The sequence below is a fragment of the Cavia porcellus genome, unplaced genomic scaffold (genome assembly GCF_034190915.1).
Source record: "Cavia porcellus strain 051 isolate PalLab524CR breed Dunkin Hartley unplaced genomic scaffold, mCavPor4.1 scaffold_1, whole genome shotgun sequence".
Classification (NCBI taxonomy): domain Eukaryota; kingdom Metazoa; phylum Chordata; class Mammalia; order Rodentia; family Caviidae; genus Cavia; species Cavia porcellus.
The window spans coordinates 33,298,440-33,324,422 of NW_026947484.1; the positions used below are offsets into that span (position 1 = coordinate 33,298,440).

At 35.6% G+C, this 25,983-nt stretch overlaps 1 protein-coding gene across 2 annotated transcripts in view; it reads right to left on the minus strand.

The window, feature by feature from the left end:
- Slc25a21 (solute carrier family 25 member 21) overlaps positions 1-25,983 on the minus strand; it is a 464,613-nt gene that overhangs the window by 362,281 nt on the left and 76,349 nt on the right. The window contains exon 2 of one of the 2 annotated variants that reach the window (XM_063230688.1): positions 21,082-21,168. The exons of the other annotated variant lie outside the window; for it this stretch is intronic. The gene's annotated coding sequence lies outside the window, so the exon portion shown is untranslated. The remainder of the gene's footprint in view (positions 1-21,081; positions 21,169-25,983) is intronic. 2 annotated transcript variants of the gene reach the window in all.

A 25,983-nucleotide genomic window follows, 5' to 3' on the forward strand; every position in this document is an offset into this window, starting at 1 on the left:
ATTTGTTTATTTCTTTAAAATTGGGAACCTCTTCTAGTATATACACCATGAGGAAAAGCACTTTGTCTATTATCCGCTGTTTTATTCCTACTCCATAAATCTACACACCTCATATACACATTTAAAAATGGCGATCTGAAGAAGTACTTTAGAGTCCTTAATCTCAAAATACCTGCTATCGAATACTACCCGAGGGAAGTGGGGAAGCAAAAATACTGTATCTGATGCATGGCTAGTTTGGGGAATTGCCAAAGAAATATGACTGATGAATGCACCTGCTTTGGTGAAGAACAGGAAAGAATTCATTCCCTAGCTCCAAGACAATGGGAAAAATGGCCTATCATTTACAAAGGGCTTTTCCTTTAAGAATTGGTTAAAAACCTAGACTGAACTCCTTGGCTATGAATTTCTGTCAGAATGCATAAGAAGCAGATGGCATAGCTGGATAATAGCAATTTAATAAAAATGTTATTTATGAATAGTAAGTAATGCTTAAGGCAACCAGCAAGGATGGTCCCCGATTTAAGGAGGTTCAACTTGATGATCTATTTACAAAGACTATACATATTCAGTAGAAAACCATACCTCAAATATTGATTTTGATTGATTCGCAGCCTAAAAGACAGACTATGAATCTTCTGTCACAATGCTGGACATCGGCAGCAAAATACAACTTCTAGTCAGCACAAGATCACAGAGGGCAACAACTGAGACTTTATAGTTTATTCATTTACCATTTTTTGAATACAGGTATGCAATAAATTACATGAGTTTAAGCACTGTGTTTGATCTGGGGGGGTCTAACTAAAGGCTTAACTAAGTGTTCTGAACATTTAAATTAGGCTAGGTTAAATTATGAGGCTTGGTAGAAACGTATATGAAATGCACTTTCAACATATATGGTTTTATCAGGATATAACTCCACTGCAAATTGAAGAGCATCTCTACTTCAGTACCCTGAAATGAGCAGCACAGCTATCGTTCCTCAACCTGAGAGGGTAAGGATAGTTGTATAGAAAAAGCTGAATGATGGGAGTTGTTTATTCCATGAGTACAATCAAAACACTATGACCAGACTGAGAGGGAGACAGTGGTCAGGTTCTCCAACCTCATACTCTTCCCTGTTGCCTGATCTCTCAAAAAGGCTTCCTTGAATTCAACTAAAGGTCAGAGAGCAAGACAGTCCACTCAGCAGTCATGAGGTCAGCCCTCAAGGGTGCAGAGAAGCTGGAAGGAGTCGAGTGGACCTAAAAGATTCCAGCACACTCTGGGAAATGCAGCATAAAAGGAAGTTCGCTTTATATCACTTTGTGTTTGACTCTTAGGTTAAAACCATTATTTGAATTAAACACAAAATCGTTGCTGCCACATTCAAAAGGCAATTTATATGCTTAAAATAGTCCCCATAATACAATGAAAGCTAATTCTTATGGCACTAAAGTACAGTTCTGAAAGCATTTAGATAAAGAACTAAAAGAAATGGGATCACTCTAAGGATGCAAGAGTTTTTCCTTTTTTGTACATTATATTAACTTGATAAAGATACAGAGTTAGAGAACATTCACAAATTGACAGTATGAAATAACTCTCTTCCTGTGAGTTGTGGGTGTCAGGTATTATGGGCCAGCAATGGAGCAAATGACGAAGACAAACAGATAGTCCGCCACACATGTGCTCCCTATTGCCATCTGGCACTACCATCAAGAGCCCACAGCAATGATTTACCTAGTCTTAGACTGAAGACTCCAAACCGTGAGTCAAAATAAACCTTTGCTCCTTATTTTAAAAAAATTACTGATAGGGTAAACTTTAGGCCAGTGATTCCAAATTGACTGTGCATTAAAGCCACCTGAAGAATATTTTAAAACTAAGTTCCTGGACCCACCCAACTCTATACCACTGACTCTGACACTTCAAGAGAAGGAAAAAGAAATTTATGAAGCAATTTTGGAATTAACGTTTTAAAATTTTCCTTTCAAATGTGAAATGTATTTCTTTTAAAAGAGTTCTATTTCTGTATGTTTATTTTGTTCTATTTGAAATGAAGTTATACACATGAGGCTATTTGTTCTTCAAATTTGTTGAACCATTATAAAATGTGTAAATATACACATAAAAAACTTCTGAAAGCACAATCCTCTTGAGATTTTTTTCAATATATCACTTTATTAATTACATAGGAAAAACTGCATGTCAATACATGTGTCTCTTTACTTGAGATAGAAAAATTCCTTTTGCATATCAGAAAAATAAATCTGAGTGACATATAATAGGAATAAAATTAAATTATTACTAAGTTTTTCAATAGCAGTACATTATGTCCTATGAAAATGGAATAACATATTTAGATTACTCAAGGAAAGAAAATGAAAACTAAGGATTTTGTGTAATTTCTGACTTTTGGTATGAAAGCCACCAATGTACCGTAAATGTAAATTACGTACATGTAAAAATGCATAAGCTATGTTTCTGTGAGTTTATCCAGAGAAATCTATTAGAGAACAAGTTTCAAGAAATCAAAACGACTAAAGGGATATCAGTTGGTGATGAGCATTAAATGTAGTTATAGAAACAAGATCAAATGAAGATTTAAAAAGAAGATCAAAGAGGAAAGAATAAATGTATGTTCTGGCTAAGGTAAAGTGACTATAACTACCTTTTACACAAAAATAATTTTATGATGCATTTTCATAATCATTTTGATTTTCACCTCCAATTTGGCAACTCAAAATAATATTCTCTGGCCGGGGATATAGCTCAGCAGCATAACATGTGTCTGGCAGGCGTGAGGTTCTAAGTTCGATTCCCAGCACCCCCCCAAAAATACTATTAAGTTATCAGGACATTTGGATAAATGAAAGATAATGTCTGAATCATTTTGTCATATCATATAAAAGGAAGCTATCAAATGCTACCAGAGTCTTATCAAACTATTCAGAAGTCAACTAGAGATTCCAACTAGCAAAATATAACTTGAGCATCAGTAAAAAAAATAAAATAAGTAGAAACAGGAAATAGATCTCTTGCAAAAGGTAGGGGACCAAGAGAAAAAAGCTGGAAGGAGGGGGTAGGAAGAGAAAGAGAAAGGGATGCAAAAGAATTAAAATGATTATGTGCATACGCCAACTCCCCACAATGAATGCAAACATTATGAACTGCACCACATAATAAAAATAAAAAATAGTTGCAATGGAGGCAAGAAAATCAGTGTACTGAAAACAATGAATTTATAATACTTTTTTAAAAAGTCATCTTAGAACAAGTGTGATAAAGATAGCCACAAATTCTTTGCTATGGCTCCCACTGAAAAGTGAAAACTATTTCATTCTTGATATGGGCTAACTTGACATTATTTGAGCAAAAGAACACAGAAGTAATATTATGAAAATTACCTCAAAGCCTAAGTCATAATAAGCCTTGTAACTTCCATCTGGTTCTCTCATTGGAAAACCTAAATTGCCCTTTTAAGACAATGATTGCTGATAATTGAACTAATGCTTGCTTTTCAGTCATATTCATCAAGTCATCATGCAAGTAAAGCCGTCTCTCAAAACAGCTTCCTGTAGCTGAATATCAACAAGTGACCACAACTGAGGTTACATGGCATGAAAAAATCACCCAGGTGAGCCCTGCCCAAATTTCTGACCTACAGAATCATGTGATACAGTCAAATGTCTTTTTGTTCTAAGTTCTTATACATAGAAGTAAATTATTGTATGTTAAGTAGAAAACTCAAACAAAATTTTGTAACTGGAAATAGAAGTCTGCAGTAATGAAAACCTGAAAATGCAGCATTGGAATTGGGACTGGGTGGTGGCCAGGAGCTGGAAGAGCTTGAAGGAACCTGGCAGTGAAAGGCAAAGGCTCTGAGAAGACTGTTGATAAAGACTATGGGGCAAATGCTGCCAGAGGATGAGGAAAACGAGGACCTTACATAGTGGTGGGAAGTTTGACAGGACGTGGCCTTTGGGAATTTGGAAAGTAGAAGAGAAATTAACTTTAAAAATAATTGCTTGGGTTTTTACCAGAACTTAGGAAATAAAAAGATCCAGGATTTTCTAGGTGTAAATAAAATTCTGGATCATCTTCAATCTCTCCCTGCAAAATATTCTCAAAATTATAAGTCACTTTAGGACAAAGATCAAATCTGTAGCCTGAGAAGCAACGCATGTAAAGATTAAAGATAGACAGAAAAGGGTTCAAGTGAAGCTCCAAACTCCTTTGGTTCTAACTTCAAAATAAAATAAAGATATATCCAATACAATGTCTAAGAATTATACAGGTGTAACTTCTGGACATCACTGCTAGACAAATGGACAACAATCTTGGGGAGGGGGCCCTTTTATCTAGATAATAGGTTTCTATGAATTTTCATCGTGATTCCATAGTACCGAGACATTCAGCTCAAGTTTGAAAAGGAGTGTTTTCAAAGTAAAATATAGATGTGGCTTTTGTACATTATAATTTGATACACGGGAAGCCGATCAAAATCATTACATAAAGTATACGTAACAATCTAAAAGTCAAAATGACCACTGAAAAGGAAAAAAGGAATTTGTATGTCAAATTTCCAAAGGTAGAAGTTATTTCACTGCATACGTGGGAAGAAGAAAGACAAGAGATGACTCAGAGAGTTAAAAACAAACAAAGGCTCAAGGGACAAGACCAAGAGTCATGAAGAAACATTTCCAGGGAATGAAAAGGAGCCCAAATCAAACAACTGCCCAGGTGGGATTCAGAATTGCCACAGGTCTTGCCGGCTGTGTACCTTCTGTTTTATCCTCTTGTGATGGTAGTTACAGCTGGGCTTTTTTATGTTTTTGTCACTGCTTTCTGTTTTTGTCAGAGGAGGAAGGAGAGGAACAAAAGATGATAGATAAATTTGTCTCTAATTTACAGGCCTTTAGAGTAAAAAGAACTGTTCTGGGAAATGGGACACCTGAGAAATGGGACACAAGAAATTTCATTCTCATCTGGAATTGATTTAAAGAATGAGTATTACATTTCAAGTGCCACAGTGAGATGAGACTTTGGGGGTGACTGGGAAACAAGCTAACTATACAACTATTTTTTATTGGGTAGATACGTAAATACTTCATGATCGAGACCAGCCTGAAGGAGGATGTGGTCACAAATGTTTACTACTCCACCTAATAAAAGATGGAGAATTATTTCCTCTCCCTTGAAGCTAGGCTGGATTTAGTGGCTTGCTTTACCAAAGAATGCAGAAGTGAGACCTTACAACTTTTTAAGACTTGGAAGCCTTCCATTTCTACCTGTGCCTTTTGAAACATCCTTTCGGGTAAGGTGAGCTGCCATGCATGGAAGTCCAACTTCCCTGAGACCTCTATGCTGGCAAAGAAAGGGGCAGGCTTTGTAGATGACAATCTGACCTAAGCCTTGCCTTTCGATCATCACCATGAAGGTACTGATAGACAATTCAGAACTGTAAACCGGAGATAAAGATTCCTATCTCTCTCTCTTCTTCCAAATGCTAGCTAACAGCTCAAGTTAAGGCACTGAAATTTCACAAGTATTATAAATTCCTAAAATAATATACCCAATCTCTATATATCCATAAAATGATACAAACATATGCACATGCCTCCATAATTTACACATGCACAGGTCTATGAAATGACTCACTCCCTTTCCCACCAGGTCCACACAGTTTTCTTCCTTATATTCTGGCCACCCTGCTGTGCACTGACCTCCAACTACATGCAGACTTGGAGTCTGCAGCCAAGTCAACACTGAAAGATAATTTATTTTCACATAAGAAGGGCAAGCATTCATCCGTATCCATCACACCTTTCCAAACCATCAGGTTTTTCTTTCTCTTATACAAACTTCCGAAAATCTTTATCTGGACACGGTACTGATTTTAACCCTGGATTCATAAAGATTAGGAACATTTCAAAATAGTCACATTCCCTTCCTCGAAGCATTCAATGAATTAGCACAAACTGAGAATTGAAGTTTATTAATTTTATGCTTAAAAAGTCATTTTAGATAAGCCCACAAACTTTTAACTATTTTTTACTTGAGATTTAAGGTAAAATGTTACTCCTTTACATTTTTTCCATTATATGTAAAGGAATGCACGACTATTTTCTTCCACTTAGATTTATTTAGTACATTCAAATATGTGTACAATGTGCAATAACCTCTTAGTCATGGACTCCCTATTTTTAGCCTTTGCAGTCTTAACATTCTTAATCCCAGCTCTTTAAAAAAAAAAAATTGGCTTGTTTTCATTTATGATACAGTGACAGCTAGAACCTAAAACAGTGTTCTAGGTGGATCGTGAATTTCTTGTCATTTATACAGTCTCCCCCCCACACACCACTGCCAATCAACTTATAATAAATTTAAATTCAAAATGTTAGTAAGTTGAGTTACCAAAAAAGATAAGTTGTTTTAAATCGAAAATGTCCATCATTTCTTTTGATTTTTTTTTTCTAGCTCCCTTTGTATATTCTCAGCCAAAAACTTACTGGATCTAAAAATTTTGTGAAATTCCTCCAGTTAAATTGACAGACATTCAGCGACAATAAAATATAGCAATCATTTAAAAATAAAATGTTTATAACATTGACTAATTCTAGTGATATTTATGTATAATTGGCAGTAAATCAATCCTATTCTCACAGATGACTTACAGTCATATCACTTTTTATTTTGTTAACTTTAGTTTTCATACAAATCAGTTTACCTTTGATAACAGATTTTATTCTTATATACAGAGCTCTATCTTGTCAATGTATACCTTCTCTCTCTTCCCATTTTAGCAATACCTTTTCCATTTTAACAATAGGTGCATAGAACACTAACATCTTAACAAGTTAATATCTAGAACCCTAATTCCCACACTCATTTCAAAGATGGACCTTAAACTCAACAGTGCCCAGAACAGTTTGCATTTTTGTTGTTGGCAATTTCTACCCACACAGCAATGTTCAAACCCAGGCAACTGTGAATTCACAATGTGTTCATGAGATCCTATAGCTAGCACATCCGCAGGCTCAATAAGAAAATCTCAATCTATTCATCCAAAACTCTCAAATTTTTATTGAATAACTTGAAAAACAAATGAAGCATACTAACAGCAAATTATTCTCTACATTTACTAAAATATGCATATAATTCAGTCAAATCAATTCAACAAACATGCTAAATCCCAGGCATTTAGGAATGAAAATAAAGCTTTTATAGTATCTCTTCTACCATTAGGAGGCTCTTCACTCCTACGTAGAGTTTAAGATGGTAAAGATACAGCCCTTTTACAATTATATACACAATTGTTAGCAAAAGACTTTGAATATCAACATTTGTTTTAAGCTACTTCCAACAATATGAAATAATGAAAGCATCTCAATATTTCTTTTGGGTGAGGACTTTCAGATATAATGATCGATTATTTTATAAAGTTTATTTTTTTCTCTATGGGGCTTAATGTTCTTGGCTGTTTGAAGAAGGTGTTAAACCAGACGATGTCTAGGGCCTCTTCCAGTTTTAGGGTACATGCATTCTGCTCTGTCTTTGATAGGAAGGAGCATTATCTAGTTTAGAGGGTTGATGTTCTTATAGGCATTTTTACAATATCTGAAATACAGAGTGAATTTTAGGACTTTAAGATTGATAGCAGTAGCAAAATGTTTGGGGTGTCTTGTAATATCTCTGGTCAAGTTTTTGCAGAAGTTGATAGCTGGCTTAGGATACCAGTCCCTTTCTACTTTAAGGAACGCACAAACTGACTACAGTCATTGGTCTGCTCTTTAGAGAGCTGCTTGGCCTTACAATCTTAGACCAGATGAACATGAATGGATCTGAGTTGATGGCAATCTCTTTCTACTTCCTCAAAATTTTTCCCCCAAGAAGTGTTGAATACCTCCATGAAGCCTTCCCTGCCCCCACTTGGTAGAATTCCCTTTATTCCTGGACACTATTCTAGGCTGAACCATCTGTGAGTACATCTATTATATAAGCATCTTTTCATATACTACACCCTAAGCTTTTTTTGGCGGTAAGGATTGGGCCCCATTTACTTTTGTATAAGATCAAGTAATTATTCCAAGGTTATACTCAGCCAGACAGTGCATAAAAAATATTAATTCAAGATTCTGCTTGCAGAATTTGTACTATCAACTGTTATGCAGTGGTTAGTTATAACGATCACTTTTCTTTATGATACAATGATATGCTATCCCTCAGAATATTCTCCATCCTTCTCTGACAGAGCATATTGTTTCCAACCAGGGTCTGCAGATGATATATTGAGTCATATGAAGTAGGGTTAGATTTTTAATAGCTTTAATTTCATTTGGAAATGGTGAAAAACAACAACAGCAGCAGTAGCACAAAATATAAAGAACACATTTTTGAGTGTTTAACTATCAGGGAAAATGTCCACAAACATCATCTTCTATACTGAAAATCTCATAGTCTTGCCAAGCAAAATCAGAAACCTGCATGATATTCTCTGGCATCCAGAACGTCATCTTTCAAACATGCTACTCCAGGGAATAGTTATCAACTAGTCTACAACAGCCAGGTAAAGACAGTGGATTAGGTACAGGAAAAACTAAAGAATCGTCAAGCAGCAGTTCTAGACCTAAGCCCGGAGCCAAAATCTACTTAGGTCTACTCTAATGGTCACTTGTTCAAGAGCTATTAAGGTCAGCTGGCTAGCTAATAAGACTGAAAGACATGATTTTTTTAAAGTATAAACATGAGGATAAGTAAGGAATTATTTCTAAAGTACCTCTGTTATGAACTGAATGTCTGTGTCCTCTCAAGATTCATATGTTGAATTTCTAGCTCCCAAAGGGCTGCTATTTGGAGGTGGGGTCTTTGGGAGCTACTTTAGGTAAGAAGAATGGAGCTCTTGCGATTAGGACTAGTGCCTTTATAAAAGAAGCCCCAGAAAATGCTCCAGTCTTTTTTCTGAAAAAGATCCCTCACTAGAACAAACATCCTGGCATTCTGATAGCATATTCCCATCTTCTAGAATGTTAAGAAACAAATTCTATTGTTTATGAACCACCCACTCTATGGTACTTTGCTAGAGTAACCTGAAATGAGTAAGATATTCTACCCTTAAAAATATTTACAGTTAAGGTAACCAGAAGAGAAGCAGGGAAGGGTGAAAATGACTGTGAACTACAGGCAGAAGCTGAAAAACTTGCCTATATGTTAGCTGACCAATCTTTCAGTTTTTCATGGGAAGTTAGTTCAGATTTTAATGTGAAATCTTCCCAAATTTTTAAAATGTAACTAATTGATTCAATTTCTGAAATACAATGCAAACAAAGCCCAGATATGCCAATGAAACATAACTACAGGTCAGATTTGGCTCATGGCCCAAACTTGCAACCTTGGAATAGAGGCTCCGAGTCCCTTACATTTAGATATTGGGAAACAACTACACAGGCAAACATGGTTATTTGTGATCAGAAATAAAATCAGAAAGTAGAATTCAGGAAGGCAGACAAGGTGAGGAGAAGGAAAAGGATCCCCGAGGTAAAGCAGGGGAGAACTGACAAGTCAGGAAGTTCAGTAGGTTAAGACAATAGCAACAAAAACCCAGAGGCAGAGAACAGCCTGACCTAGGAGATTTGTGGGCCCCAGAAAGCTGTGCTTCCCACTTCTCTCTATAAAGTGAGGCTGGTGGTGGGTAGTAGATATCCAGGAACCACCCCTCTCACAAGGAACACCTTCCTCCTGCAGGTGTCCTCTGATCCCTGCTGGGTCACGGACAATACAGCTGGGATTCCAGGGACAGTCTTAAGGTAAGGGCCCTTGAAGTTGGCATTCTAAAGAAGAAGCACACCTCTGAGACTAGGAAGTTAAATCCTCCTATATTTCAGAGCCTTCCTTGACAACTGGTGGTCAAGTGTTCCACAAATAAAGCACATTTTGTTATGACACCAAAAGAAGAAAAAAAAAAAGCAGCAACTAGTCTCAAGCAACAACATTCAGGCTGATTCTTCAAATGTCAGTCTGAACAATTTGCTCTCTTTCTTGTAGACCACCCAGTTTTCTTATAATGACTCTACATTGTCTCATTTATTTTCTTCATGGCAGCAGAGGTCCCAATTTCCTTAGTTAAGTTTCATTCTCCCCCTTATACAACTGCTGATTTATTAGTAATTCCCTAGTTCTCTATTAGTCAGTCCAGGGGTGATTTTTTATTCCCCTCTCTAATCAACTATGGGACACAGCAGAATTGATAAACTCTTACTTTTCTATCTTGTTTAGAACAAAATGAGGGGGAAATGATAGGGAAAGAGAAAACATTAATCAGGTACAAAGAGGAAAAAAAAAAGGAGGCAGATGCCACACTCAGGTAATTCATTGTGTCCCTTTAGCTGAGTATTGTGAAAGAAATAGACATGAAAACAATCTTAATGAATTTACTCTATCATTTGGTACAGTCCACATTATTGCATTATTATAATGAAAAACACATCAGAATATGTCTAGACACATGACATACTCCTGGTAGAGAGTTCCCTGCACTTCAAAAAAATTGTGGTTCAATTTCCTTCTGGGAAATGCTCCAATGGCAACATTTCAGGTTCTTGAAAGGCTCTTCAGAATGACTGCCTAAGGGGAGGCCACCTCTAAAAGTAGACTTTAAGCACCAGGGTACCATAGGCCTGGCAGAGCTTTCCATGGGAAAATGGTCAGAACAGCCTGGCCACCCTGTGCAAACCCATTCACAATAAGCCACTGATAGGTTCTGCTGTGTGCAGAGTAACTGGGACAGCCTAAAGAAAACACGGGAAAGAACCTGTAAACAGAACAGAAGTAATAAAATACTTTGTTTTGGTGATTCTTTCACTTTAACTACATATGGATAAAACAAATCCAGTTGGTACAACTTTCATCTATGTGTTGATTTAAACCAATTCTACAGGTGGTAGAAGTCAGGAAATTAAAACACTATATCCTCATGGTACTTCATCTATTACAGGGTAAGTGATGCTATGCCTGTGTTCACACAGAAGAGTCACTGGAGAATAAATCCTAAACTGTAGTCATCATGCTTAGGTTATAACTGTGATGCCATTGACAAACTCTAATCTCTAAATGCCCAGCAAACTGTAATTTTCCCCTTGGATATTTGCAAAACAAAGACCCTCTATTAAATCCAATTCCTAGAATGTTCAGCTTTTTACCACATGAGGAGCAGGAAGAGCTGAAAACTTGGGAAGTAGACAAATGCTTGCTTTTTGTACTTAATAGGTAAACAAATATTTTTTAGTGCATCACCAGAAAACTAATATCCTGCCTATGCATTTAGTCCTCAACGAAAAAGCTAAGAAAAATTGGCCTTACCAGAAGGAGAAGCTTTTTTGGGCCAGGCTCAAAACCCCCCACAGCTGTTCCACTGAGCACCACTGTGATGGCTTTGATGAATCAATTTGACTGGTTTAAGTTAATACCTAGAGAGCTAGTGAAGCATAAACTTCTGTGTGCCTGGGAAGGTGTTGCTAGGAGAGAGTGGTGTTTGAGTCTGTGGACTGTGTGAGGAATATCAGCCCTCCATGGGGACAAGTGCCATCTAATTGGCTGGGGACTTGGGTAAAACTAAAACACAGTAGAAAAGATTTTCTCCTTTCCTTTCTCTCTTTCCTTCCCTTTCTCCTCTCCTGCCTTCCTTCCTCTGTCCTCCCTCCTTCTCTCCTGGATTTTGAATATCTTTCACCTGCTCTTGGACATGAGGACTCCAGCTTCTCCAGTTACTCTGGAACTACACTAGTGTAGCCCCAGATTCAGAGACCTTTGGCCTTAGACTAACAGTCTCACTGTTAGATTTCTTGATTCTAAGGCTTTTAGATATGATGTGATGTGAGACTTCTCAGCCTTCAGATTTGTGTGAGCCAGTTCTCCTTTCATAAATCTATAGATAGATGTATATGTAGATAATCTGCTGGACCTAGAACCAACAGAAACTAGATGTTCTACTTCAGAATTGGTTCAACTCTGCCTCATCTCTCCATCTACCTTTCTAGCCAAGATCTCTGAAAAACTATCAATTCCCAAACATTCCAGATTTGCTTCTTTTGGATGGAAAACAAACTGTGTCCCTGGAGGAACTCGCAGCAGTTCTATCTGTCACCATCATCTATCACCATCACATCACCATCACTAACATTTCACTCAATGAATTAAGCTATCTGTGTCACCTACTCTGTATAATGTACTAGTCATTCTTTCCCTGAGCATATATCAACTCCAGGTTTACAAAAAAAGTCCTTCTCACAATAATTATTAGCCTCCTATGTGACTGAAACTGTACTAAACTCTAGGATCCTGGAACATAAACACAAAATATGTAAGTTCTCAAAGAGTACAGTCCTACAGGAAATTATACCTGCATTCTTGCATTTATTCATTCATTTGGCATAACATCTATTAAGGGCTTCATATGTTAGCCATTCTAATAAACCCTGGGAATACAAATAAAGTTTGGTTTTGTTGTTGTTTTGGTACCAGGGATCGAACTCACAACCTCTCATTTGCCAGGCAAACACTTTTGCCTTTGCTGCTGAGCTAAATCCCCAGCCCAAGTCTGTTGTTTTTCTTGCCCTCAAAGAATTTCTACTCAATTCAGAAAAGACAAACAGGAATGCAAAACAATCACACAATAAAGCAATATTTATGTTTTGACCAACTACAATAAAAGAACAATCTAGTGTACCTTCGAAGAAGCATTTGTTCAAAGAAGTCTTTATGAGGAAGATGATACCTTAACTGAGATTTGAAAGTTAACAAGATATTTGAGAGACAGAGCAGATAAAAGAAAACATTTTATGTATAGATTATAGTCTAGGAAAATATCAGAGCCTACAGGATTCAGACCAGCCTACACACTGAAAATACTATTTGATGAAGTATAAGAACATCTTCTTATTACTTTAAAATATTAAAAGTATACTTTAAAATATTAAAAGTATAACAAAAAGTATGGAAAAAACAGGTGAAAACCCAAGTGAAGCAAGAGCTCTGTGAAGTGCACTGAGTTTGGGAGATGCTTTTGGATATTTGTCAATTAGACAATTTTCAGGTTTTATTTGTAGACCTGTCAGGGTAAGTAGAAACAGAAAACAAAACTCAAGGCAGGGAAAAAATAAGATCTTTCATTGTTTCCCCCCAGAAGGCCACACCTTTAAAAAGGAGGGATTAGAAATAATTCTCTTCATCTGTTATGGTTTGTATCTAGATGCGCCCCCCGCGCCCAAAGCCCCATGTGGAGGTGCAGAGTTTCAAAGAGGACTGCATTAGGATTTGTGATGCCGGGATTAAGGGTGCCCTGCCCTGGCTGTGGGTGGCACCACCCAAAGGACAGGTAGCCTGAAAGGGATAAAAGGGACAGAAAAAGGCAGGCCTGCTGCGGTCCTGGCTTACTACTTGCTGCCTTCTTCCTGCCCAGTCAAGCTATTAACTGCTTCTCTGTTGTGAATGCCTTTCTGCCAGGCCACCCAACTTTGCAGCCAGCCAATTATGGATTGAAATTTCCCTTAACCTTGTGTGTTGGGTATTTTTTCTTGGCAAGGCAAAAAGTAACTAAGACACCATCTCACTCCTACCAATGGCACTGTAAGGAAATAGGTCAATTGCTGAACAATTCAAGGATGAAAGCCCTAAAGAGACTTTAACCACCGAGGTGGCTTGAGCAAATCTTCAGACCCAATTTACATCAAAAAAGGTACCATGACAAGGAGAGCAAGAACAATAATACACAGAAACAGACACTCAAAAACATAGATATTAAATCATTAGAGATCCATTATATAATTATTTTTATTATCTTTGCAGATATAAAGAAAAAGTAGGATGAAATTTAAAAAGGAAATATCAAAATGTCTCCTAGACAATTTGAAAAGAATCGAACAAATCTTTAGAATTGAAAATTAAAACTGATTTAAAATGAATGGGCCTCACAAAAATTTTAGTAAAGATTGGAACAGGCAATAATCACCAATAAATGTTAACTCCAAAGGGAGATTTTTACAAGAGGCAGGATGTTTGCATGACCTTAAAGTGCTACCCCACAAACTACTAATTAGTTCCTATACAGGATAAGGTAGATAATATAATGAAAAAGTCAGATAATATCATCACTTAAGAAAGATACAGTTTTACCAATGAAGAATGGAGAGATAGAAAAGAGTGACACAGAGAATTGTCAGCAGTCAGATGTCCATTGGGAAGCAGGGAAGTAGTCTTGAAACTTGACCAAATGTAAAACCTATCAGAAAAGAAAATGTTTTGGATAAAGATAAATTTATTTATTTATAAATATATTCCATGTATAAATAAATTATTAATAATTACTTAATAAGTATTATTTAATTAATAAATATATTTATTTAATACATATAAAGGATAAGTAGAACTTCTGATATTTCAAGGGACTGAGTTATAAAACTAGAGAGCAGCAACTCGTGGCCCGCTGCTCAAATAAGGCCCGCATTGTGTTTTTGTAAAAGAAAGTCTTATTGGAACACTACAATGCATGTATCATCTTCTGAACTAGCTCCAAATGCTTTCATGTGACAACAGAGATGGGTGACTGTGGCAAAGACGGATGGCACATAAAATCTAAAATATGTTTTCTTAACCATTACTGAGAAAGTTTGTTAAACCCTAGGATGAGCAGGGAAGGGAGAGACAAGAAAGACTTCATAAGTCAGCACATTACAGGTACGAAGATACAGGCACCTGGGAACCGTGGAAGAATTTGAGGCCAGGGGAAGAGCCCTCTGACGAAAGAAGCCTAAGGAAAAGAAGGGGATTTGTGTGTGTGTGATGTTGATTAAAATGCCTTCCGTCTCCACTACAGCCACTTTGCTTATCTATAAAGTGGGGGCAATAATTCACTGAGAGTTGTTTTTAAGTGAAACAATATAATTAAAGTGTCCCTTACATTGTAAAAGCACTCTAACAATTTCAGAAGTGATGATTTTTTAAATAAATTATTGGTACAATTTAGATACACATAATGATCATATTCATCATGGGAGATTTATGATTATATGATATATCTTGATTCCTCTTTTTTCCCCAGCTACCTCCTCTCTTCAATTCCTCTTCCGCTCATAAACAAAGCTTTGTTTCCATTTTATCCTTCTCTTATCATTTTTTCTTTTTCCCTTAATTCCTTCCTTCTTCCCTCTCCCCACCTTTGTTCCTGTTTTCTTTTGAAAAATGTCTTATTTCACAATATCTATTGTACATTTAGTCCTTACTTACTCTTTCAGTTTCTCACTGACAATGTCTCACCAGGGAGATAATTCTATATTTACATGTGTGTCCAATTTATTTCACTGAAGAGTATGGTCTCAAGGGGTATCCATTTACCTACAAATGTCTCAAGTGTAGCATTCTTTATGGCTAACTAGTACTCCACTGTATTAAAATATCTTTTTTATCCGTTCCTCAGTTGATGAGCATTTGGGTTGTTTCCAAGATTTAGCTGTTATGGGTGCACATATTTGATGCTTTTAATTCTCCTAGGAAGATACCCAGAAAAGAAATAGCTGGGTCAAATGAGACTTCTAATATTGCTCAGTGAGTACACCAGTCTACACTCCCATCACAGTGAAGAAGGGCTCCTCTTTCACTAGAGCCCCACAAGCATGTTATTGATTTCTTGATGGCAGCCATTCTTTTGGAGATGGATTCTCACCGTAGTTTTAATTCACATCTCTTGAGTGATCCGAAATGCTGAACATCTTTTTGTACATTTATTTGACATTTGTATTTCTTCATCTGAGAAGTGTGTGTTCATCTCAGATGCCAACTTGGGGCTGGGTCTTCAAATTTGAAGGGTTTTAATTTTTTATATGTTCTAGATATTAGTCCACTGTCTAAGGGAAAACGGCTAAAAATTTTCCGCTGTTGGTTGCCTTTGCACACTGTTGGTGATTTTTTTTGTTTGCTGTGTAGAAGTTTTTTTACTAGGATGAGATCCTAATTGTTGATACTTTATAGTATTTCCCATGCAATTGGGGGTTTGTCCATGGAATCTTTGCCTACACCTATGTCCTCTACCTATTTTTTCTTCTAGTAGATTTAATGTTTCTTTTTTAATAGTTGTTATTAATATTATTTTGCCCTTAACATATTGATTTTATCACCGTAACTTTCTTGTATAATTTCATCAGGGATTGGAATGTCCTCTGTCTTGATTTGTTGCCTATGATTGTTTTTATTATTTTAGGATTGTTCTGGTTCTAAATGAATTTCAGGAATGTTTTCTCTAGTTCTGTTATATGAGGTAGGTTGTTGATATTTTGTTTGGGATTTTATTAAATCTGTATAACAATTTTGGGAGTGTGGCCATTTTCACTATGTTGATTTATAAGTAAGCAATATTTGTCCATTTTTCATATCATCTTTGATCTCCCTTTTGACAGTACTGAAATTTTTTATTTTATCTTTTTTTAAAGTTTATTAATACATTTTAGATACACATGATAATATTCACCATAGGGAATTTATAACCATACATGACATATTGTGATTCCTTTTTCCTAATCCCCTCTCCTCCCAACTCCTCTTTCCCTATTTACAATGCTTTGTTTCCATTTTATCTTAAAAACAGGCATTGTCTCCTTGATATGAGAAACTGAAAGAGTAAATAAGGACTAAAAACTACAATAGATGTTATGAAGTGTGTCCAGCTACACTACTGAATTTGGTTATTAAATATACAAGTCTTTTAGTGGAGATTTTGGGGCCTTTCATATAGAGTACTATATCATCTGAAAATAATGACAGCATCTTCTTTTCTTATCCTTATTCATTTTCTTTCTTTCTCATGTCTAATTGCTCTGGCTAATGTTTCCAGGACTAGATTGAATAGGAGAGGTGATAGTGGATATCCTTGTCTTATTCCTGATGTTGGAATGAAAGTTTTCAGTTTTTGTCCAGTTAGTATGATGTTGGCTGTTAATCTGTCATAGAGGGCTTTTGTCAGATTGAGGTAGAGACCATCTATTCTAATTTCCTGTAATGTTTTTGTCATGAATGAGTGTTGGATAGAGATAACCATGTTTTCTTTGTCCTTGTCTCTGTTAATATCACTTATTGATTTGCATATGTGAATCTATCTCTGCATCCCTGGCATGAATACTACTTGCTCCTGGTGTATAATCTTCTTGGTGATTTGCTGCATTCTGTTTGCTACTCTCTTATTGAGGATTTTTGTATCTGTGTTCATTAGAAGGTTGCTCTGTAGGTTTTTGTTTGTTTGTTTGTTTTGTTTTGTTGTTTTTTTTTGGTTCGGTGCTTCTTTGCTTTTGGTAACAAGTAATACTTGCTTCCAGGAATCAATCTGGGAGTACTAGTTCTCTTTCAATTTCATTAAAGAATTTCAGCATTAGTGGCTTTAGATCTTCTCTAAATTTCTTTCTTTAGATCTTCTCTAAAATTCAGCAGTGAAACAATCAGGACCTCAGATTTTACTTGTTGGTAAGTTTTCTACTACATCTTCAATTTCATTGACTGATTTATTGGTTTATTTAGAATTTTTATATCCTCTCGATTCAGTTTTGGCAATTCATATGTATCTAGGACTCCCAGATATGATGATTTTACTTAGAGCAGATATTCACCAAATGGATATTTTAGAGTTATACACGTTATTCCATCTCAATTTTGGTTGTATTTTTTGATATTAATACATTTAGGGTGATTATATCACATAGCTTCATGGAAATCACTTGGTATCAAAATGTAGTTGTCCTTCAATTGTGTTAATGAATTAAAATTATTTTAGCCACATACATGGGAAAATATTGCCCAATGTTGGTAATTCTGTGTAATTTCTTTTATGGTTAGCTAAAATAGGTACTGCTCCATTGAAGAATGCATAGTACAGGCACTGATTTCTTATTAATATCTGATGTGTACATCCTGTGGAACATATATAAGGAAAATCACGAGGAAATATTATGGCAGAAAAGGATGTGTAAGTATAACCTTATATTGTATTTTTCCCAAAACTTATAAGCTAAATAATGAAATTGTATTTCTCCCAAAATAGTAAGGTACACTATTTTATGATTCAGTGCATTAAAATGTAGTATCAGCAAATTAGCATACACTAATTATTATATTCAATGATACAGGGGGTATGACTTTTAAGAGCATCTATCTGAATTATCTATCTCATGTGAGAAAGAACTAAGCATAATTTGGCTGTGATATATTGCAGAGTTTCTGTGGTAATAATAGATTATGTTTCTCATAATTTTATGTTTCTATTCCTCATGTGTGTACAAATATGTTTGTGAACACATGTGGAGATGTCCTTTAAAAACATGCCAACATATTGGTGAAAGAAAAAAGTAAATTATTATCATCAGTGAAGATAGGAGGTAAGAAACAGCGCCACATGCATCCTAATAGAGTTGCAGGCTGTTTTAATTTAAATTAGTTTCAGTCTTGTTCGTTGAAAACAGAAGTAAATCATGCAAGGAACTAATTCATACTGGGAGAGACAACAAAGAATGCCAATAAAATTTATTTGTAAAAAAAATTACTATGAAACTATTTCTACCACATTTCCAGTTTTGCTTTAAATAAAAGAATAGAGGCCCTTTTCCAGGAACATTTTAAAAGGATATAATTTAAAAGAAACTTTTATTTCTGTTTTTTATGTATATGGCTGGGTCTCATTTATTACACATTAATTTGCAGACAAAACTGGGTACTTTGCACACACAAAAAAAAACTTGACACAAGTAACATGGTGGTCTATGAAAGAGAGAGCTATACACTCTGATTCTGCCTGTGCTCAACACATGCACATTACTGTTAAGGCTCCTCTGGTCACAAAGTTTAGATGGGCCTGCTGGGTAAGGTACACCCTGCCCAGAGCTTCACCATGCCAGTGGACCAGCATTCATGGTCAGTTATTTTATACACATCTTTGGAATCCAAATCATTCAATAGATCCAGTTTTCTCTTCAGTTTTGGCAATGGACTAACATATACCCTGCGCGTGTCCAGTCACTTTTTTAGATCGGCACAACAAAGGATTTACAATAGCAGAGAAGGTCTGATTCCCTTTAAGAGTCAGGCGCATACACACCAAAATGTCACTGCTTTTCCAATCTGTCATCCATGAGCTTATCTAAACTTTTAATAAATCTATGTATGTTTTCAATCTGTACCACATCCTGGAATAATGCATTGCACAAGTTTCTATTCATTGTAAACCTCAATTTAACCTTCTGAGAGTACCCTAAGTCTTAGCATATCAGGGCTGAATAAAGAATAAAACAGTTTTCATAATTTTATAGATTTTATTCATATTCCTTCCTCAGTCTTCTTCCTTTCATATAGCCCCTGCTTTTCAAACAGCTTTCAGAAAACAAATTTAATGAATTAATTTGCCAATTGAAGCACATTAATTAATCCAGGAGCCTATTTTCTGCTTATGTTAATTAACTTTCTCTGGACCCTCTCACTTTAATCAAGTCTTCATTGAGGATTGCTAACCAGGATTGTACACCATGTTCCTGGTGCAAGGCATAATGAGGTACAAAGAGAGACTGTTTATTCTAAAACTATTTCGAAGCAAGCCTGGAAATGATTAAGATACTTGTGGAATCACCACATATACCAGAATCAGGAAGGTGCTTGTCAGTGAAGACAGGGTGTGGAGGTGAGAAGCAAGAAGACCTTGTCACATTCACCTCCTCTCAGTCTCGGGCTGTCTTCCTCATGGGACAAGTTGCCACTTCAGTGTTCCTGGGCCCTGGAAAACTGCTATTATTTGAAAACGTAATTTTCAAATAACTTTGGGAGACAAGTTAAAGTACAGAGGCCATACTGAAAGGAAAAGGGAGCTATACGAGGGTATTTGTCCATTTGTACTCACTTTAAACCAGGGTTCCAAAGGGATTACTCATTTATAAAATATCCAACAGCCCTTCAAGGGCATAAATCCCCTTGAAAGCTAACTCAGAAGGTTTCTTGGCAAGCATAGGATCAGAGCAAAGATGTTTACATGGTATTGATGAAAATGGAAAAACATGCTAAATTAATCCTACTGTAGAATATGATACATCAGTGTTATTAGTAGACCACTGTGCCCATCAGATACTATTTTTCAGAGATCTAGGCAGTGTTGGGTAAAGTTATTAGTTATCAATTTCCAATTATGTTTTTAGCATAAACGTGTAGAGACAATTCTTGTTCAATTACTTTATAGGAAAGAGGAAAATGCTTGGCTCACATTCAGCCATATTTAGATCCCCTCACCCATTGAAGATCTTATAAATGGAACCAGCCCTGAACTAGAATGCAGTTTCAGAATGTTTCTTAACATAGTATTTTGGTAATCATTACAAATCAACTGTAGTTGAAAAATGAGACAAAATCTATTTGGTACATATTCAGGTCAGATTGCAGTTAACTAGGTTTCAGCTTTCTTGAATTGTAGTTCCAGAGGTACATAATGGTTATTCAAGATAAACTAACGAAATATCTAGTTATATTTTTAACTACTCTGTGTCTTTTCAACTCTAAGATGCTACTGTCATTACTATGTGCCACTAAAGAAGAAATTGCTATTAATTTGTTTTAAGGCATAGTTACCCATTGGCAAATTGGCAAATACAACATGATTTCAGAGATCCTGAGGGAGGATACATCTTGAAGGCTATGAGATAGTGTTTCCATTGCATTTATCTCATATTCTGACAGCGCTTTGTCATCCAGAACTTGTTGTGGAAAGTACAGATTTTGTCTGCAAATTAATGTGTATCATGTAATAATGAGATCCAGCCCATTCTCTAATTTACAGATATTTTCATTCCGTTCCAGAGGTAGCTTCTAATCAGTAAATGTTGAGACATTCCATCACTGTTAGGTAACACCCTACACTTAGAAGTATATAGTGGGCAAAGTTTTAGTTAAAGTAAGTCTTCTAGTTGACCATAAACAAAAAAGAAAGAATACTAAGAACAATTTCTAGTAATACCACTCAATAAAAAGTCAGAAAATAATCTAGTAGGCTTCACAGAACTATTGGTAGCTGGGTATGGTGGCACTCACCTGTAATCCCAACTCTGGGATGCTCAGGCAGGAGGACCACAAATTCTAGCCCAGCCTGGGCAATTTAGCAACTTAGTGGACCCCTGTCTAAAAAAAACAAAACAAAAAAACAACAATTTTAAAAGAGCTGGGGATATAGCTTAATGCAAAGATTACAAATCCTCAGCTGGTTATGAAATAGTCCCCTTAGTCACCTATGCATGATATACAGACAGCACAACCACTATCAGACAAATCATCTTTAAATTCCTAAAATAATAGCAACACTAGTAAATTGCACATATTTATGCAATTCAGTGGCCATGGGACAAGGTATCTCTGAAGTTCATCCACTCTAGCCTGACCATGCTTCACAGGCTCTCTATCACCTCACTCCTCAAACAAATATGTTCTTTTGTCTTGTGCCCAGGTTTAATGTTCTGCCACAGGCACTCTGGCACCACTTCAAGATAAAATGCTAATCTGTCTATGTGGTCCTAACACAAGCTAGCATCCTCTGACTCTCCTTGATTTACCACGGAACTTAATAACTTCTCCAGACTCCTGTACCCTTAGCACACATTGTCAAAAAACCTTCTGTCCTTCTTTTACATAAAAGAAAACTTTTTGTGTGTGTCTGAGATACAAAATCCCCAGAAAGAGGCCCAAAAAGGATCTCATCAATCCTCTCTAAAACCAGTCTCTGTGTCCCCAGAAGAAATACTCATGTCTGGCCAAGTTGGCCAGGTAAAACCTTACTTGAGAAAATAAGGAAAAAAGAAAGACCTCACTCTAACTCCATAATATTTCATACACAAACACAAATACTGTCTGCTTTTTGTGATATTACCAACAATAACAAACTAAATTTATTAAAATGAAAAGCCATATGATTCTACAATTAAAAATATACTGTTCATAAAGACTTGCTACTTGTCTGGGGCTGGAACTATGTTTTCTGTATTTTGTAACAGACAACTTACACCATTGTTGAATGAAAATGAGATAGTTTCATCTTGACAGAATTAGAAATCAGGATCCTCAGTTATACTAGACATCCTTAAAGAAGGTCCCCCCAGACCCACTCTCTACCCTTTCAGCTGGCATTATTCCAGAAGGCTGATTCTTAAGGACTTCATCAACTGTGTTCCCACTTGCCTTCTGCCTTTCAGTCAGGTTTAGTGGATAAGAAGCACCCATAAGAATTCAAATGCAGCAGGTGAGACAGGGTTGTGTATCTATTTCTCCAGTTCCTTCTTACTTATCCAGACATGATTTTGAGCTTTGCGTCTCTCAATAAGATCAGACCTTATAAAAGCAGTATTCTCTCCAGCTATGCTTCATCTGTGACCACAGGTGGTAAAGATTTCCCATTGGTCTCAGTCCAAGTATTGCATCCTGTTTGTCAGTTGCTTAAATCTGTCCAACTACATGGATATTTCTCCCATTAACCTCTTTTCAGCTATATCTTTCAGTGTATCAGCTATGGCACACTGATACACTGGTTTGTTTATATGTCTATTTATTCATTTATTTATTTTTGTCTTTTTGAGACAGTTTCATTATACAGTTCAGGCAAGTCTTGAACTTACTTTGTAGCACAGGCTGACCTTGAACTCACAGCAATCCTCCTACCTAAGCCTCCCAAGTGCTGGGATTACAGGCGTGAGCCATCAGACCCAGCCAATACATTATGTTTTACACTGAAAGATGCCATCTAATGCTACAATGTGTATCTCTTCTTTAGTATCAAGCAAAGAGTGCTTGTTCTTCAGATATCTGCTACTAACCTCAATTTTATATTGTCATCCTGTCACTGTTAAATTCTGCCTGAAATTCTGACATTCAATAGGATCATATATGTCACTCACTCTCTCTTCAAGAACCCTTATGTTAGGGTATGAATCAAAAAAGACCCAGAAGGCTCATGTGCTTAGAGGTAGGATTATTGGAAGGTAATTACATGACTCCAGTTTTGCTATAAGCGCTCTGACTCTTGATGTCTGACATTTTTCGTATAGCCATTGTACTACGTATATATATATATATATATATATATATATATATATATTTGTGAGTTTAATTTAAATTTTCTTAATAATAGTATGAGCATATTATCATGTGTTTTCTAAACTTTCACATACCTTCTTGGTTACAGTACCTATTCATATCTTTTTTATTTATAGCAACTTATACTTATTTCTTTTATTAAATTTATTTTAACTGATACATAAAACCATCAGAATTTTACATATGCAAAGAAAAAATCATAGGTGGAATTCACGAAACATATCTACATTATAAACTGCTAGGGAGTATATTCGTTACTCACTGCTTCATTCATTATTATAACAAAAATATTGGAAAATATGATACTACGTCTTGGAAACACAGAGTCATGAGAGGTACTGCCCTTGCCTAAAAGCAGCATTCTCAATTACCTGGCCTCTATGAAGGTCATTTTTTAACCCTTGATAAAGGTTTCTATGCAAATCCTTTCAAAGAAACTGGATTCTTTTTGCACCCAAATAAAAACTATGAAGATTGTTTTGAAACTTTATGCAGTATTTTTTTCAAATGATATGTTTTCCACCAATAACACCTCTTGATTTAACATGTCCTCTGTTTTCCAAATATTCCTCCCCTCTTTCCTGGGGTTATACTTTTTGAATGGCTCTTGGTCATACTTCCTCTGGCTTTGGTTTTATTGTAAGTGATTTCAAATGCTTTTTGAAGAATTTGAGGCATACATAACAGAAAAACAGATTGCTTTCTTTCCTTCATTTAAATTTTGTTTGCCTTTGAAATTTTATATTAATAGATCCAGGAACTTTTTCACTTAATTTTAAAGTGCCATAAATATATTAGTATGGTATTAATAGAACATTCCACTTATTATTAAGAAATAATTTATTCACTCCAAAATGTTAACAGTATAGAAGTGCCCGGGGGGAATTCATTGAGGACATTAACATCCCATATTATATAGCTTTCAATTTTTACATAAACTTTTACTAAGTATGCAGAAAAAATACACATGTAAAAGAAACAAAACAGATGACATCCTAGATTATCTTCATTTTCCCATGTCCACATGATAGTTGAGGGAATGTACAGATTTAAGATATATAGGGTGGTAATTTGATTATTGAGTCATATGTGACTCAGCTGAATGAATATAATAACAGACAGATGATGGCTTATGCCGTTGATATGAGCCAATTTCCCTTGTTCCATATTTTAGCAGCAGTAATTCCAGAATTGGCTTAGATCCTGAAAATATCCTCAGCATGGATGTCATTGTGAGCTTGGGACATTCTTGAACAGCTGGAAGACATTCAGTGACTCCACATGATGATGAGGAGGAGCTTACAGCAGGAGTTTGTAAGGATGGCACTTGCCCTAGAGTAGATCCTTTTCCTCCCTGAGCTAGCAAACACCTTGCTCTGGCAATGAAATCTCCCTTGAACTCTTTGGATATTAATTTTTAGAAACAAAACTGCAGAAAGATGTTCATCTTAAATAGCCTTCATATTTAGAAACCACATTGAGTCTGATTTAGGGAATAAGAATGGGTAAAGATACAGTATGGATAGTCTTATTTTTTAAACTTTGTCATTCTCTCCAGAGTAATTAAAAGACTAATAAAGCAAGATCCTTCTATTAGAGAGAAAAATAAAATCTCTAAGAAAAACAAAGTTAAGAATAGGACATGTAAATAATGAAATATTATAATTTCATATTTATGTTCTTATAGCACAAAATATTTAAGCTGTTTAACATTAAACCTCAAAGATCTAATCAAGTAGAGAGCTAAGTAACTCAGACATTTTAAGTAATTTCAGCACTGCGGCACTGAATTTATCAGCAGATACAGTCAGTTCTTTCACTACACTGAGATATCATTTAGTTTATAACTTAAACATGCATTGATAAGTTTTTTTTTTTACAAAAGATGCTATCAGCAAAACAAACAGAGGATTTTGTATTACTTCAAAGCTTATTTATAATCTTTTTTTAAAATTCAATGGAAAAAGAAAAATAATGTCTTGATTTTCTAAACTTTACAACATCTGCTTCTACTTACTTTTCAGCATTGTAAAATTTTTCTGGATTTGAAGTGAATTACTTTGCCTTCCTTTTGTCTATTCCCATACTTGACTATCTTCACAGTAATTTATACACCCAGACAAAACCTATAACCACATGAAAATCTCTATAGCATGTATAACATGTAACATAGAACACGGAAAGATTCCTTGAAAGATAGATGAGGTATATAAGGAGCAGAGCCCTTTTTGAGATATTCAAAACCTCCTATTACTCTTTCTAATATTATCAACATTGGATCATTTACATGTAACCCAGAAACTTAAATGTATACTATCAAAAATAGTTCCAAAATAAAAAAAGAACTTTTACATATATGCATATATGTAATTAAGCTTGTGAGTTTCATCTAAATCCAAATGAGAGTATTAATATAATGGTCACTGAGTCCCCAGATTTTTACCGTCAAAAGCACTAAATCTGTTGGTAACAATTTTCTCAATGTTAATCCATTTCATGGGGTTTTTGTTTTCCTTCTTGCCAAATTGAAAGGACTTAAGTACAAAGACATATTAGGATTTTTTTTTAATTTTCAAGAAAGATATTTCTCTATATTCAATGAGAGTAGCCTATAAAAAACACTAATATCCAGTTACTCTGCTGGACACACAGTTTGTCATTACTTGACCTTTCTCGGTCTAACGAAGCAATGCATTTATTCAATTAAAACAAGCTATCTTAAAAAAATGCAGCCATTCCTTCTGCTACATTTCCTGATTTCTTAAATTTGGAATTGCAGTTAATTCACACCAACAGAAGACAGCAGGTAAAATAAAAAAGAAAAAAGATACTAAATTGTTCATCATTCAAAGA